The 16,161-nt window shown below is 51.3% G+C and overlaps 1 long non-coding RNA gene across 1 annotated transcript in view; it reads right to left on the bottom strand.

The window, feature by feature from the left end:
• Positions 1-13,768, bottom strand: part of LOC144819980 (uncharacterized) — a 162,538-nt gene extending 148,770 nt beyond the window's left edge. Inside the window, exon 1 of the long non-coding RNA XR_013607653.1 lies at positions 13,707-13,768. This is a non-coding gene — a long non-coding RNA (uncharacterized LOC144819980). The remainder of the gene's footprint in view (positions 1-13,706) is intronic.
• Between the last annotated feature and the right edge of the window lie 2,393 nt (positions 13,769-16,161).

Raw genomic sequence — 16,161 nt, forward strand, 5'->3', positions numbered from 1 at the left:
CATATGGCGTTGCACAATTTTATTGTTTCCTTATCCTATTCTGGAGACGGTTAAGATTTGAGAGAAGAGGACGTTCTCGCCAGAAGGTGTGTATAATGATTTTTTTACTTATTTATTAACTTTTATTTTTGTCCCACCCATGTCACGGTTCGCGGCGTTGCCGTGGCCGGCCACTCCCGCACACACACACGGGAGCCGGAATACTCACTTCCGGCCGGAAGTAGAGTTCCCGGTCTACCGGCGACCTGGGAGCACAGAAGCACTTCCGGGGGAAACGCTTAAACCTCGCGTTTCCCGCCGGCACTGTGCTTCGGATTCCTACCGGAGTCCTGTTTACAGAGACCTGCCTGACGAGCCGCGCTGGAGCGCTGCAAAGCTGTCACGGCAGCCTTTTGATCCTCGGCTGATTTCAAAGAGGCAAGACGCGCCGGAGCGCTTTCCTTGCCTCAAGACTGCGCCATTCAGGAGCGCTTGTTTGTTTCTCACCTGGGGGGTCCCAGGACTGTGCCCGTTTTTGTTGGTTTTAACCCTTGATGCGCAGGAGCGCCTTGAGGGTGTTTAAAAGACCTGGATTGTGTTTTTGGGGTGTTGTGTTTTCGGTTTCCCACTGCGCAGGAGCGCTAGGGAAACAACTTAGCCTGTACTTCTGGTTTCCTTATTCGGGAATACCGCAGGTTGACTGCTTCCACCATTCGGCTACACGCGCAGGAGCGCTTTCTTTTGTTTTAGCTGGGGTGAAACGCGTAGGAGCGCTTTCTTTAGTTTGTCCTTACCAGTAAAGCACAGGAGCGCCTTTTCTTCGCTATTCCCTTCCGGAGCTGTTCTCATCTGGAGGCCTTTCTTCCCGGGAGCATCGGTGAGTCCTCAAGGGGTGACTAGTCCTGTGTGTGTGTGGGGGGGGGGTGGTTCCTGATTGGGTCTGCTCAGTCTCTGATCTATCTTCTTTGGTTTCCAGCTGACACCGGGACGCCCCGCCAGCTCCACGCCATCCTTTAATCCTACACCCTGGCTACCATCCCTGCGTCCATCTCATCCCTGCTGGGTATTGTCTTCCACAAGGGTTAGGTGGGTACAGGGACGGGTGCTCTTGTCGTCTCTGCGGAATCGCGTCACAATCAAAGGTAAGACTTGTGGGGCACCTGACAACCCACCTCACCACCCTCCGTGCATGCCAGCGGCGACTGCAGACAAATCTTAAGGAGTGCAGCTTGGTCCTTTCCAATCTGAGATGAAATTTGTCACCCCCACGCCGCACGGCCCTCCTGCTGTAGGCGAGTCTCCCCCTCGTTACTGCCCGTGACACCGTTGCTCCCTCCTGCGCCTCTGACTGTGTAATTGGCAACTTTCTTTACTGTTTCTCCGTTCTTACTCCTGTTCCTGTGATTGTTTTTTGTTTAAACTGTTATCTCTGGTTGTGTTCACACGCTGCTCCCCTGGTGTGACCCCCCCTCCGCTCCCCGCTTCCCGCCGCCGTGACATCGCGGCCCCGCCCCCTTTTCTTTTCTGTGTCCTCCCCGCTCCCGCCTTCCAGCTGCTTCTCCCTCCCACTTGGCCTTAAATGGCGACTGCGCGGCGCAGGTGAGTGTGACCTGTTCTCAGGTCATCCCCAGGCCGCACGGCCCTCCTGCTGTAGGCGAGTCTCCCCCTCGTTACTGCCCGTGACACCGTTGCTCCCTCCTGCGCCTCTGACTGTGTAATTGGCGTCTTTCTTTACGGTTTCTCCATTTTTACTCCTGTGCCTGTGATTGTTTTTTGTTTAAACTGTTATCTCTGGTTGTGTTCACACGCTGCTCCCCTGGTGGGACCCCCCCTCCGCTCCCCGCTTCCCGCCGCCGTGACATCGCGGCCCGCCCCCTTTTCTTTTCTGTGTCCTCCCCGCTCCCGCCTCCCAGCTGCTCCTCCCTCCCACTTCGCCTTAAATGGCGACCGCGCGCATGCGCAGCGGTCACGCGCAGTGGGTGCGCCGATTGTGCGCCGAAGGCGTGCCAAAGGCAAGCCCGTCTGTGCCCGTCCACGTCTGGACCGCGCCCAGCGCCAGGACCCCTGGTCCTCGACGATGCCAGCGCACCCGACGGACCTACAACGCCGCCGCCCTCTTCGCACTTAACACCGGACGAAACACCACCTGCTACCGAGCCACCCCGAAACGCACCCACGGACCCTTCACCTTCCATGCCTGCAAGTTCACCTGCCTCTGGACCGGCACTGCACCCGACAAACCGAGCACCAGCAGCAACCACCTCAAGTGCATCCTGCACAACACCCGCTCCGTCCACAGACACGCCGTCGAACTATGGAACCTGCTCGACACAACAGCACCAGACGTCGCCTTCCTCACAGAAACATGGATGAAAGCCTCCTCAGCGCCCGACATCGCCATAGCCATCCCGGACGGATACAAGATCATCCGGAGAGACCGCATCAACCAGACCGGAGGAGGTATCACCATCGTACACAGGAACATCGTCCGCATCTCGACCAACTGCAACGACACCCTCACCGCCGCCGAACACCTCCACTTCCAAATACACACCGACCCCAAGACGACCCTCAGAGGCACCCTCATCTACCGACCCCCAGGACCACACACACAATTCAGCAAAGACATCGCAGACTTCATCAGCCCGCACGCCCTCTCCTCCACGGACTACATCCTCCTAGGGGACCTCAACTTCCACCTGGAGAACAACAACGACAGAAACACCACCACCCTGCTTGACAACCTCGCCAACCTCGGACTCAAGCAACTGGTGAACACCCCCACTCACTACACCGGCCACACGCTTGACCCCGTCTTCTCCGCCAGCAAGCACATCTCCTTCAACCACTCCACTGGACTTCACTGGACCGATCACAGCTGCGTCCACTTCAGCTTCAGGAGAAACACAACCCTCCACCACCCACAACAGGCACCTCGCCGGTGCTGGAGCAAGATCACCGCCGAGCAGCTCACCACCTCCCTCAGCCAAAAACCGCCTGCCACCGCAACAGACCCCAACGAAGCAGCCAGCAACCTCACACAGTGGCTGACCGCCTGCGCCGACAACCTCGCACCACTAAAGACCCCTCCTAGCAGACCCGGCAGCAAGAAACCCCCCTGGTTTTCATGATGAACTCAAGGACTCCAAGAAGAACTGCCGCACCCTCGAGAAAGCCTAGCGCCACGACCAGACCACAGACAACATGACCGCCCTCAAGCATGCCACCCGCAAGCACCACCAGCTGATCCGCACCACCAAGAACACAGCATTCAAATAATGACTGGACAACAACGCCCACGACAGCAAGGAACTCTTCAGCATCGTCAAAGAGCTCTCCAACCCCAGCGCCAGAAACAACGACATCACCCCTTCGCAAGACCTCTGCGACTCACTGGCCTCATTCTTCTACCGCAAGATCATCGACATACACAACAGCTTCGGCGCACCAACCACGCACCCAACCATCGAACCAAAGCCCCCCACCACCACCCTCTGCAACTGGACCCCGGTCAGCCTCGAAGACACCACCCGCACGCTGAACACCATCCACTCCGGATCACCAACCGACCCCTGCCCCCACCACGTCTTCAACAAAGCCGACTCCATCATCGCACCCCATCTACGGGACATCACCAACACCTCCTTCCACACCGCCACCTTCCCGGAGAGCTGGAAGCATGCCGAGCTCAGCGCCCTCCTTAAGAAACCAACAGCGGACCCCACCGTCCTCAAGAACTTCCACCCAATCTCGCTCCTCCCTTTTCCTGCCAAAGTCATCGAGAAGACCGTCAACAGACAGCTCGCCGCCTTCCTCGAGACGAACGGTACCCTCGACCCCTCGCAGTCCGGCTTCCGAGCCAACCACAGCACCGAGACCGCCCTGATTGCAGCCACCGATGACATCAGATCCCTGCTCGACAACGGGGAAACAGCAGCCCTCATCCTCCTGGACCTCTCCGCAGCTTTCGATACTGTCTGCCAGCGCACCCTAGTACAGCGCCTCAGCAACATAGGAATCCAAGAGAAAGCACTGCAATGGATTATCTCGTTCCTCGCCGGAAGAACGCAGAGAGTCCGCCTCCCCCCGTTCAGATCCGAGGCCACCGAAGTCATTTGCGGCGTACCACAAGGATCATCACTCAGCCCAACACTCTTCAACGTCTACATGAGCCCTCTCACAGCCATCGCACGCCAACACAACCTCAACATCATCTGCTACGCCGACGACACGCAGCTGATCCTCTCCCTCACCAACGACCCCGCCACCGCCAGAACCAGCCTACACAACGGGATGAAAGACGTCGCCGAGTGGATGAAGAACAGCCACCTGAAACTGAACTCAGACAAGACGGAAGTCCTCATCCTGGGATCATCACCCTCCGCCTGGGACGACACCTGGTGGCCCCCTGCCCTGGGCTCCACTCCCAAGCCAACGGACCACGCACGCAACCTGGGCTTCATCCTGGACTCCTCCCTCTCGATGACCAGACAAGTCAACGCCGTCTCCTCATCGTGCTTCAACACCCTGCGCATGCTCCGCAAGATCTTCCGATGGATCCCCACCGAAACCAGGAAGACCGTCACCCAGGCACTCGTCACCAGCCGACTGGACTATGGGAACACCCTCTATGCCGGAACCACAGCCAAACTGCTGAAAAGACTCCAACGCATCCAGAACGCCTCCGCACGACTCATCCTGGACATCCCCCGACACAGCCACATCTCCGGCCACCTGAGAGACCTGCACTGGCTTCCCGTCAGCAAGAGGATCACGTTCAGGCTCCTCACCCACGCACACAAGGCTCTCCACGACCTGGGCCCCAAGTACCTCAACGACCGCCTGACCTTCTACACGCCCACCCGCCAGCTACGATCAACCAGCCTCGCCCTTGCCGCCGTTCCACGCATCCGCAGAGCCATCGCCGGAGGAAGATCCTCCCATCCACCTTCGGCTGACCCAGGAACACCTTTCCTTCAGGAAGCAACTCAAGACCTGGCTGTTCATGCAGTAACGTCATGATTGATTGATTGATTTTTCAGGGTGTCGCTCAGGGCTCATCACATAGCCCTGCTTTGTTTAATCTTTACGTTTGAATCTTGGCCTTACTCATCCACACTTTTTGCTTAATGTGTAATGTGAATGCTACGCACATTTTGATTTCTTTTCTTGAGCCCTCTTTTGAAGATATTGTAATGCTTAACAGTTGCATATTGTCAGTCGAAGAGTGGATGGTCATTAGGAATTGGGTTGTTGGTTGTCTGGGGTATGAGCCCTGGTCAAACAGCAGCCTCAATGCTAGTCAGGGTAAGAAGCAGGCAAACTTTAAATTAACCCAGTTAGGCCTGCTGAACAAAGCGCCTTAAATCCTGGTTGCAGAGCATTGCCTGGATCTGCGTCGAAGATGCGCTGGGCAGCAGAGTCGATGTGTGAGTTCCAAGATCCAGCAAGGCTGCGGTATGAGATCCTGATGCATAGACGTAGTGAATCCTGTCAACGAGGCTTGTGATGTGAAGTCGGGTGTAGAGGATGCAAAGTGCAGCAGTTGATATGCGTTGATTCCGATGAGCTGTAAAGCTGTGAAACGGAGATTCAGAGGTGTCATTGAGGCTACCTTAAACGAGGGATGTGAGGATCTTGTGCAAGGAAAAGCAGCGGAGGTTCCGAAGGCAATACGTCGGTCCCCGATGCCTGAGCCTGTGGCAAAGTGAGTCTTTTGCAACAGGTTGAATCCATGCATCTGTTCTCCTCAGCGATGGGCTAAGCAGCTGAGGAGATGTGTCCGTTCTGCTCTGGGATGTGTCACTCAGTAGTTAAGATGTGTCGGTTCCACTGGCAAGCACCTTAGGCCCATTTCCAAGGGTTCAGGATTGGGGTGACACCACTTGGTAGTGTAGACTCACAGATGGCCAGGTGCAGGGGTTGGAAGCCTGTTATGTCCCTGAGACTTCAGATCAGAAGGCTCGCCAGCTAACCCTGGGCATCACTCAAGGTTCTGGGGTCAAGTGATACAGGTACAGTGCTTCTCACCCAGGCAGGAGACCAGCAGGTTATCACAGCAAAGCAGGAGCTCAGCAAAACAGCAGTCCAGCTGAGTGGCAGTCGTTTAGCAGCACAGCAGTCCTTCTTCCTGGCATCTACAGGTCCAGAAGTGTACTGAAGTAGTGGTGTCTGAGGTCCAGTACTTATACCCAGTGGTGCCTTTGTAGTGGGGGAGACTTAAAAGGCATGCCTTTGAAGTGCACAGAGGGCCTCCCTTCCTGCCCTGGCTCTAGACCAGAGATCTTCAATCTGCGGGGCGCAACCCCTAGGGGGGCTGTGGAGTCCTGAGACGGGGGGGTCGCGCATTCCTCAGCTTCACTTGGGCCTGCAATCCAAAACGTTTGCTTTCGTTTTGGAAAAAGACAGCCGTCCTGGGATGGCTAATTTGGATAATTATTCGCTGAAGTTTCATCAATTGAGTGTCTTGTGCTGTGAAAAGATTTCATGCCAGGATGCCTGCTTGCCTGAATGAAATGCAACTGTGCCTATTAGTTAATCTGCAAGTTTAAAGGGAGCTTGGGAACCGGTTCTGGCCTTAATTGTTCAAATCATTCCAAGCTTTGTGATGACAAAGATTTGTATTTTTGAGTGGAAGTGCAAAGAGTTAACAACTGGACTGTGAAATGCTTGCTTTTAGTTTTAACTGCATTTTCACAGCGCTGAGTACCCCATAAGAGGTGTTGAAGGGACAGTTATGTAAAAATAAATTGCATTACATACCATCTGGTATTACTAAACTCTACATTTTGGAAGCACTATTTTATTGTGAAACTATTTGCAGGTTTTGCAGCACTCTCTCTCTTACACTGTGTAATGTAAGTATAAAATAATGACTTACGTATTCACAGTGCTTTCTGACCTCGTAGCACTAAAAATACACGTCTCCACTGCACCAATCAGGATTTAATTCTGTGGCTGTCTGGTTACACTTAGACCTCTGCAGTGCGTTAACAAATAGAGGTTTGATAATGTACTACAGTGCATTTCCCACTGAGTAACAACTTTTTAAATTTATTTTTCATTACACTGCCCATTACTTTATGTGTAGATACCGAATGGTTAAAGAACTTAAAATTGTACAGAATATTTTGGGGATTATTTATAAGAGGCTTGCATCGTGAGAGCATCACTTTTTTGATGCTCCAGCGGCACAGGCATCTCAACCATACCTAGGAGACGGAGCAAAGTAACCTTGCATGGCTTTGCATGGCCTCCTAGATATGGAGTAAGACATAGCAGCGCAAGTCACTGAGATGCCTCACTCGGCGTCAAGGAGGTGTTCCATGGGCTTTGCTTGGGTTTCCCACAGAACTCCCATGGATTTTGATGCTGCCCCATATTTACAAAATCAAGTAAAACTGGGGCAGCTCTAAAAACGGACGCCTCCCCATCTGAGGCGTAACAAGGAGAAATGTTTTTGTTTCTCCTTGTTCTTTCCTCTTTCCATGTGTGCTGGAAGGTGCCCCTTCCTGTACAAAAACCATCCTGCCTATGTTGGTGCTACGCAGCAATTTGTGTGCCAACGCACGGGGAAAAGGTCAAGAATGCACCATATTCCATAAATACGGAGCATTCCAGCCCTTTTACATTGGAGTAGGGCAGCACAGCAAGAAGACTTGCGGCGCTGCCCTATGATCAAATCCTCATAAATAAGGCCCTTTATATTCAGCTACACCTTTGACTACACCCGCACACTACTGACCTTCGGTTTGCTAAACACTGTTTAATATTATTTTCCTACCATAAAAGTTATTTGCTGTGGGAATTTGGGACGTTCATGGTTGTCAATAGTTGTTGATGATGAGGAGTACCAGGTTCTAGAAAGTTTTGTCAGAAGGGGGGTCCTTATACCTAAAAAAGTTTGACGGAGTGTCTCGCATCAAAACATTTGAAGTCCTCTGCTCTAGACTCACTGCAGGGAGGTATGCACCCCTTTGTGTGGAGACAAGACACAGCCTATTCAGGTATAAGTGAATCTGGGTTCAGCTCCACCCTCCTATCCTGCTAGGATGGCCCATCAAGTCACACCTAAGCTCCCATTGTGTACGGCTGTCTAGGGGGAATACACAAAGCTCATCTGTCACTCACCTCAGACGTGATCATATCCAGGCAGCCAGCAAAAATGGCTAAAGTAAGAAAATCCCAACTTTCTAAAAGTGACATTTTCAGAATTGCAATTTAAAGTTTGTCTTCACCATAGGTTTGAATTTTAAATTGTGATTCCAGAGACACCAGACTTGCAGGATTTATCTCTTCTCAATTGGGTATTACACTAATAAAATGTAATAAGGCAATCCCAATCCTATGGCAGATTTAAAGGCTGACAGCTTCACCTTTCCCCCGCTTTTGCTCAGATGACTGCATGTCAAACGCTTGTAACTACTTGATCTGCTTTTACTATTTGTGATTAAAAAGTTTCTTTTAACAGTGGGAATATCTTTTAATCCGTGGGGAATTCAATTGAATAAGTAAACACATTGAAGGGAAACTGCAAGGAGTTTGATGTAGTTTATTAAGTCCATAAGTAGACGTTACAGCAAGCCCCACCAGGAGCAGCCTACTAGCTGCTCAGCCCATCTTCCAACTAACAACACTCACACCATGCACCCAAGCATTCCACTCATGTCAATCACACTAACATTCTACACAGAACACTCACACTGGCTGAGCAGCTAGTTACAAGGAGAAAGGGAACATATACACATGACCTGAGGATACTATACACTGTTTGCTCCCTCATTCAGGGAGGAGAAAAGGCCAGTGTTAGCCCCGCCATCTTGGGATAGTTCGCGCCATAGTAGCTGGCAGGCCATAGTATTTAATGCGCCTGCCAGCGCGGACGTGCAGCATAGTTAGAAAAGGATGACAGCTTCACCTTTCCCCCACTTTTGCTCGGATGACTGCATGTCAAGCACTTGTAACTAGTAGATCTGCTTTTATTGTTTGTGATTTTAAACTTTCTATTAACCGTGGGAATATCTTTTAATCAGTGGGGAATTCAAATGAATAAGTAAACAGATTGAAGGGAAACTGCATGAATTTGAATTTGAATGCTTTTAACACTTGACACACAAACTGACTTGGTTTTAGTTTGAGGTGCACGCCCACTGCCTACCTCGATTCTAGCTCCCATGAAGCTCGCGCTCGCGTCCACTGCCATTTTGCACTTGCACTGTTTGCTCCCTCCTTCAGGGAGGAGAAAAGGCCTGTTTTAGCCCTGCCATCTTGGGAGAGTTTGCGCTCTAGTAGCTAGCAGGCCATAGTATTTTATGAGAATGCCTGCGGGGACGTGCAGCAGATGCGCACAGTGGGTGTGCCAAAGGTAAGCCCGTTTGCGCCCATCCGCGTCTGGAACACGGCCTGCACCAGCCATGCTGCCGAAACTCATCCAGGTACTGTATTTTCATCAATAATGCTAAAAAAGCTAAACACCAAGGGAAACTGTGGTTGCCACCTACCACCAGATAAAATTATGGGGTCCCTCACATGTTACACGTGTAGATCAGAGCTCCCCTTTATAGACATATGCCATAAAACTGCGGGTAGGAAAGCCTGTACACTTAGCAGCACTACATTAAAAGGGGAACTAATCAACGCACACTCAATAGGTAGGCACGCCCTTAATATCAGGGAATTGATTATGGAGCAACAACTTGATTTTCTATTTGTTACTGAAACCTGGCTAAAGGAATGGTGTCATTTGGACATTGGGGCAGCACCCCCCCGGCCCCCCAACTACACGATTTGTAGGAAAGACAGGAGAGTCCAGAGGAGGGAGGGCTGGCCGTTATTTTATGCGATTCACTACAATGCACACATTTTGAACTTAATTCACTTAAAAGAACAGAAAGCCTTGGCTTCTGTTTCACAATAAATGCCTCCCTCTCCTTTACAGGAGCCCTAATCTATCGCCCACCCGGTCCTAGTGCCACTTTTCTAGACTCACTAGGGGAAACTTCCTGCTCAGGTACGCTAATTTCACCCTCCTAGGAGACTTTAATCTCCATCTAGAATGCAGAAAGGAGCTGGGAGTGGTCAACGTTCTTGAGATAACAGAATCCTGCGGATTGCACCAATTAGTTGAGGCCCGATGCACCAGGCAGGTCACATTTTGGACGGGGTCTGTTCCAATTTTACCTCGCTATCAGTGGACACTCCCATCCCGCAGATATGGTCAGACCATGAATGTATCCCCCTCATCATCAAGAGGACAATCGTGGATCATGCTGCCAAGAAAATCCACAACCAAGGCGCAAGTGGGCGCAATTAGTTACCAATTCAAAGCTGCCTACTATTGCCCATGCCCGCATCCCTGTCCTAACTGGTGAAACCGCAGAAGATTCCCAATTCTTCCATGCATGGATGACATCAATACGTGACGAGCTAATTCCACTAGAACAACCTCATAAGAAAGTGAAAGCCAAATCACAAAAAGCCCCTTGGTTTACACCCACTTTAGCTCAACTACACCTCCAATGTAAGTAATTAGAATGCAAGTGGAGAAGGGCCTATGACCCAGTAGACCAAAAAGCCTTCGAAACAAGTAGGACACAATATCATACCCATATTAAATTAGCAAAAAAAAGAGTACTACTATTTCAATAAAATACCCGAGGCCAACCAAGATCAAAAATCTCTCTTCTCAATTATAAAGTCCTTCACCGACCCAAAAGCATTGAGTAGAGAAATTCCCCCTTCTCAGACTCTATGTGAGCAGATGTCGATCTTCTTCAAAGAAAAAACCAAGAATATTCAAAAGGACTTTGCAACACCCTATGCACAGGAACCTGACTCCAACCTGAAGCCTGACCCTACTAGCAGTAGTCCCTCCCTCCAAGTTTTTGAATCAGTCTCGCTTGAGCACACACATGCAGCAATTACTGTCTGCAAATCAGGCTCTCCCTTTGACGCCTGCCCCCATGATTCTTCACCAAATATAGACACTGTCAATCCCGTGATCAACCAGATAGTAAACTCCTCGTTACTTACAGGCACAGTCCCAGATGAATGGAAACTAGCCATAGTGAAACCATTGAAAAAAAAGCAAAATATAGACTCATCTAATCTCTTCAACCTCCGTCCAATATCACTCCTATCGATTCTGGGCAAAATCACAGAAAGATTAGTCAACAAAGACCCATAAACACTCCTTGAAACCGCCAGGATTCTCCACCCACGGCAATCAGGTTTCTGTCCCAAGCACTCAACAGAATCCGCACTTCTGGAAATATCGTACACACTAAAATCTATAGCTTACAAAGGTAGGAAGGCAGTCTTAATTTTTGCTCGACTTGTCTGCCGCATTTGATACCATCTCACACAGCTTTCTTGCAAGACTAGAATCCAGTGGCATCTCTAACACTGTTCTGGCCTGGATTAGGTCCTTTCTCAACAATCGTAGGTAAGCCATGTCTCTTTGTACATTCCTCTCTGCCGAACGTCCTATCACATCAGGAGTTCCACAGGGCTCGTCTCTCAGCCCGCTGTTCAACATATACATGGCCCCTCTCATCTCCTTGATTTCTTCATTTGATATTGCAGTAATGTCCTATGCAGATGATACGCAATTGATCCTATCCCTGGACAAAGACTCCACCAATGCAGAACTCAATTTTAAACTATGTCTATCCGAGGTCATCCACTGGATGAAGGTCAACCATCTCAGATGTAACACAGACAAAATGAAATCCTCCTGATAGGTAAAGACAACCCCTTCCAGCCAAGTGTCTGGTGGCCTGAAGATGATGCAGCACCTCTCTCTACTGGCAAAGTAGCAAAAAACCTGGGAGTGCAATTCGACACCTCACCCTCCTTCCGATCACACGCCTTGACGGTGGCTGGGACCTGCATTAAGCTAATCAAAACACTAAAAAAAAATTAGACGTCATCCCCCTTCCTGCTAGAAACAGTTGCTGTGGTGCTGATCCTTTCATGTCTAGACTACTGTAACAGCCTCTTAGCTGGAGCAAATAAACAAACACTAAAGAGACTACAGGTGGTTCAACATGCAACAGCTCACCTAGTGCCGAAATTACCTCATAGGTCGTCAGCATCAGCAGCTCTTAAAACCCTCTATTAGCTTCCACTGCATAAGAGAATCTTTTTCAAGATACTCTTAATTACCTTCAGGGCATCTTTAAACCTAGCCCCAACATACCTCTCAGCTAGATTCACCCCGTACACCACGGCCAGGACTCTCAGATCTTCATCGGCAAACCTCCTCAAACCCCCCTGTTTTAGATATAAAACCAATGGAGGAAAAACTGTAGCCGCTCTAGGAACCAAAGCCTAGAATCTCATGCCAACTCAACTGAGGCTCTTGAAAACAGATACACAGTTCAGGAAGGCACTGAAGACATGGAATTTCGGATCTTCAGATGAATTTTGCCTATCCTTCATATAGGATCCTCCCCCCTGCTCAGCCTTGAATTTCCTCCGCCCAGTGCCAGGATGCTCCTTCGGATTGACAGCCCGCACTTTACAAATCACACATCAAACAATAGACCTTTTGTTAGAAATGGTACAGAGCGGGCAGGCCAAACTCCTGAGGACATGTGTGAAGCATCCACGCAGTACGCACAGACGACACACCAGGCACAGCACAAAAAGAGACACAACACCGGTTTGGATGAAAAAGAATAACTCTTGTATTGTCTCCAACCTGCAAAAGAAATCACAGTAATCACAATGTTGCGCCAACTGGCGCCAGGGCAATATATACACTGGGATTATTTACAGCGTAACTGAAAAGAAGAAAAGGAAAGTAAGTCCATTAGTTCCAAGGCTGAAATAAAAAGAGCGTTACCAAATGACATGGAACATCAGGCGCAAACATCTGCCATAAAACCTCTTAACAGGACGTCCAGCACTAACATCAGGCATAGACCTAAATCCTGGGGCAGAAAACACAGTGCGCCTGGAAGAAAAAGAGAAAGGGCATAGAACATCCGCAATATAAATGTGTGGGGAAGAACGACTAGGCATCAGCCTTTGGGCATGTCAGCATAGGATAAAACATTAGGCGTGAAAGCACATCATGCAAGAACTCATTAGGTCGGTAACATTGTGCGCATAAACATGGCCTAAACACCTGGGGCATAACCTCATGCAGGTAAGTACACCATAGGCCTAGAACATCAGGATGAATACTCAAGGGGCCATTGGCATTAACATTAGGCACAGTAATATAGGCATGGGCAATAACATTCCCTGTAACCATGGACCTCAAATGGGGTTGGGTCATGACATTACCATCTCTCGTGCATGGGGCTCTTGAAATAATTCACCAGAAGCATAACTGGCGCAACAGGATCATTGTTAGCATAACCTAAATAGGATCACGCCAGAGGGAACAGTTCCCTGGGAAGGGGTTAACGAGGCACAGTTCCTTCCTAGACGAGCAGTCTTGGGCCCAGTTCACAAGGCCTTTAATCTGGTTTGCTCCCACTCTTGGCCTTCAGGGTCAACACGGCCTTTGTTGAATTAATTAGGGCCTCCGGGGCCTAGCGCCTCCCCCCTGGACTCAGGTGCCAGGAACTAATGCCCCGAAACAATTCCCTGCCCTCGTGGGATTATGCAGACGTGGGGGCGGCAGCTCACCATGGAATGCTGGCACCGAGGGATGGGCACCAACAGTATGCCCTGATACACCCCCCCCAACACAGTCTGATTGAGCCCCCACTCACCGGGCTCCTTGTGATGTCTCGGCTTCTCTCTGGAGCTGCGAGATCTCCACCGGGACTCTTCTTCGTTCCCGGGCAGGCTGGCAGCAGGCGCGGGGCTTCCCCTACCAACACGGGAGCCCAGCCGGCAGTAGCAGCTTCCAGATGCCCCTCTCCGAGGTTGGCCGCCTTCCGCTCCTCGTCCGGGTCTTCTGAGGCCTTCCCGGTTCCTTCTCGGGCCTCGGGCCAATCAGGGCCCGGCCCACGGGAGGCACGCCTGCCCCAGCCAATCCGGATGCAGCTTTTAGTGGGTGCGGCCGCGCTGGCCAATGGCTGCATGGCGGCACGGGGGCGCCGCCGATGACGCAGCCGGCGCCCCGTCACGTGACGGTGGCGGTGTCAGCCTCTCCGGGCCCAGTGCGGCGCTCAGCACCACCGCGGCTCTCCTCAGACTCCTTGGCCTGCGGTGGAGATTTTCCTCGGGGCCTCTTCCTCCCTCCGTGCGGCGAAGTCCGCGCCGCTTCCTCCGCATCTCCCCGGCGCTCTCTCTCTTCAGCGCCCGGGCCGCGCGGTGATGGCGGTAATGTTTCTTCTACTTCTTCCGGGCCCCGGGACTCGGTGTTGATCGGGGGCAGTCCTAGTGGCGGCGAAGTACGGAGTAGGCTCCCGTCAGTTTTAAAAGGCGCAAAAAGGCAGCAATACACGGGGTGGGCACCCGCTGAAGGCTACAACCCGCAGGGTAGGCTCCCGCGAGGTTTTGTAATATACAGTGCTCCCAGGAAGCACAGCGCTTCAGGATTTGGCACCAGCGTTTTCACAGGTGCAGCGCTCTGAGGGGCAAAAGCAGGTGAGCGCTTTAGGGATCACAGCGCTTAGGCAGGTACACATCAGGCAGCAACTCTTCGCAGCACACAGCGCTTAGTAGGCACAGCGCTTCCTGGCTTCAGGGCAGGTAGTCCAGGGGCAAAATAGCTGAGGCAGGACAGCGACACTGGGATCAGCACAGCGCTTTAGCAGTATAGCGCTTACGGGGACAGATGGTCCCAACAGCAAGCCTCAGGGTAACGCTCCTCACCTCCTGGGGGATCCAGTCCTAGGTGCTCCTTCCATTCCAGGCGCTTTTAGGTGTAGCGCTTGCGTGGCGCCTGGTCCCACCAACCTCCGGGACCGAGGGTGGCACTCCTTTCTTCTTCAGGGGCCAGGGACCAGAGCAGCAGGCACTACTGGGCCAGGTCAGCAGTTAGTGGGAACTCATCAAAACAGGGCGGTAGGCTTTCACCATCCTCCACTGTAGCGTGGCCCTCCTCCTATACAGCAGCCTGAACTCCTGCAGTGGGACTTCCACTAGCCCTGGGGACAGCAGAGGGGCTCTAGTAAGGTGCAGGGTCCAGCACACAGGCCAAAGTGGTGGTATCCCCTGGCAGCAGATCCCCTCACGTTCATGTCCCTTCTCTGTCTCAGCACATGGTGGCACAACCCCCTTATTTATATGCCCCTCACCCCACCTACCAGACAATGCCAGAGCCTTCTAGAATTCTCTGGGGAACTGGTTCAAACTGGCTCAGGGGGAGGAGTAGAGCACCCTGGGTGCCAGGCTTTCCCTCCAATTGCTGGGGTGGCTGGGTACCGAACAACTAGACCGCTAACCCACTGCAGCCAGGTGGCACAACCGACAGCCATGGCATCCATTTTAAATGCAGCATTACACCAGGGTGCCTTTCCACAATGGGGGGTTAATAGGTGCACACACCATGGCATTACATTTTCACATTAAACAGGGCATCTCATGCCACACATGGCCTAGACAACATTCTTTACCATGGGGGAGACATCCTATAATAGGGGGGTGAAAAACGAAAACATTTGGGGGAAAAGGGGCCAAGTCCAACACCTTTGTAGCAGTGATAAAGGACTTTGACAGTTTTTCACTACCAGGACATGTACAACTTAAAAGTACATATCCTGCCTTTTAAATACCTTGCACCCTGCCCTCTGGGTTGTCCAGGGCCTAATATGGAGTGACGTATATGCCGAAAAAAGGGATGATTTGGGCCTTGGAAAAAGGTTTATTTTGCCAGGTTGACATAGCAGTGTAGACTGCACACACAGGCTCTGCAAAGGCAGGCCTGAGTCATGATTAAAGGGCTACTTAAGTGGATTGCACAAAAAGTGCTACAGGCCCACTAGTAGCATTTGATTTACAGGCCCTGGGCACCTATGGTACACTTTACTAGGGACTTAAAGCTAAATTAAATATGCCAATTGGGGATGAATAAATATTACCATGTTTATGGGAGAGAGCACAAGTCCTGTCACACTGGTTAGCAGCGGTAAAGTGTGCAGAGTCCGAATACCGGCAAAATCGAGGTCTGAAAAAGTAGAGGAGGAAGGCAAAATGTTGAGGGGAAGACCACCCTAAGGCTGTCAGGTCTAACAAGAGTGATCATAGTTTCTGGGTGTAAATCTCCTAAAGCACTTC

This window comes from Lissotriton helveticus, chromosome 2_1 (assembly GCF_964261635.1).
Source record: "Lissotriton helveticus chromosome 2_1, aLisHel1.1, whole genome shotgun sequence".
Taxonomy (NCBI): Eukaryota; Metazoa; Chordata; class Amphibia; order Caudata; family Salamandridae; genus Lissotriton; species Lissotriton helveticus.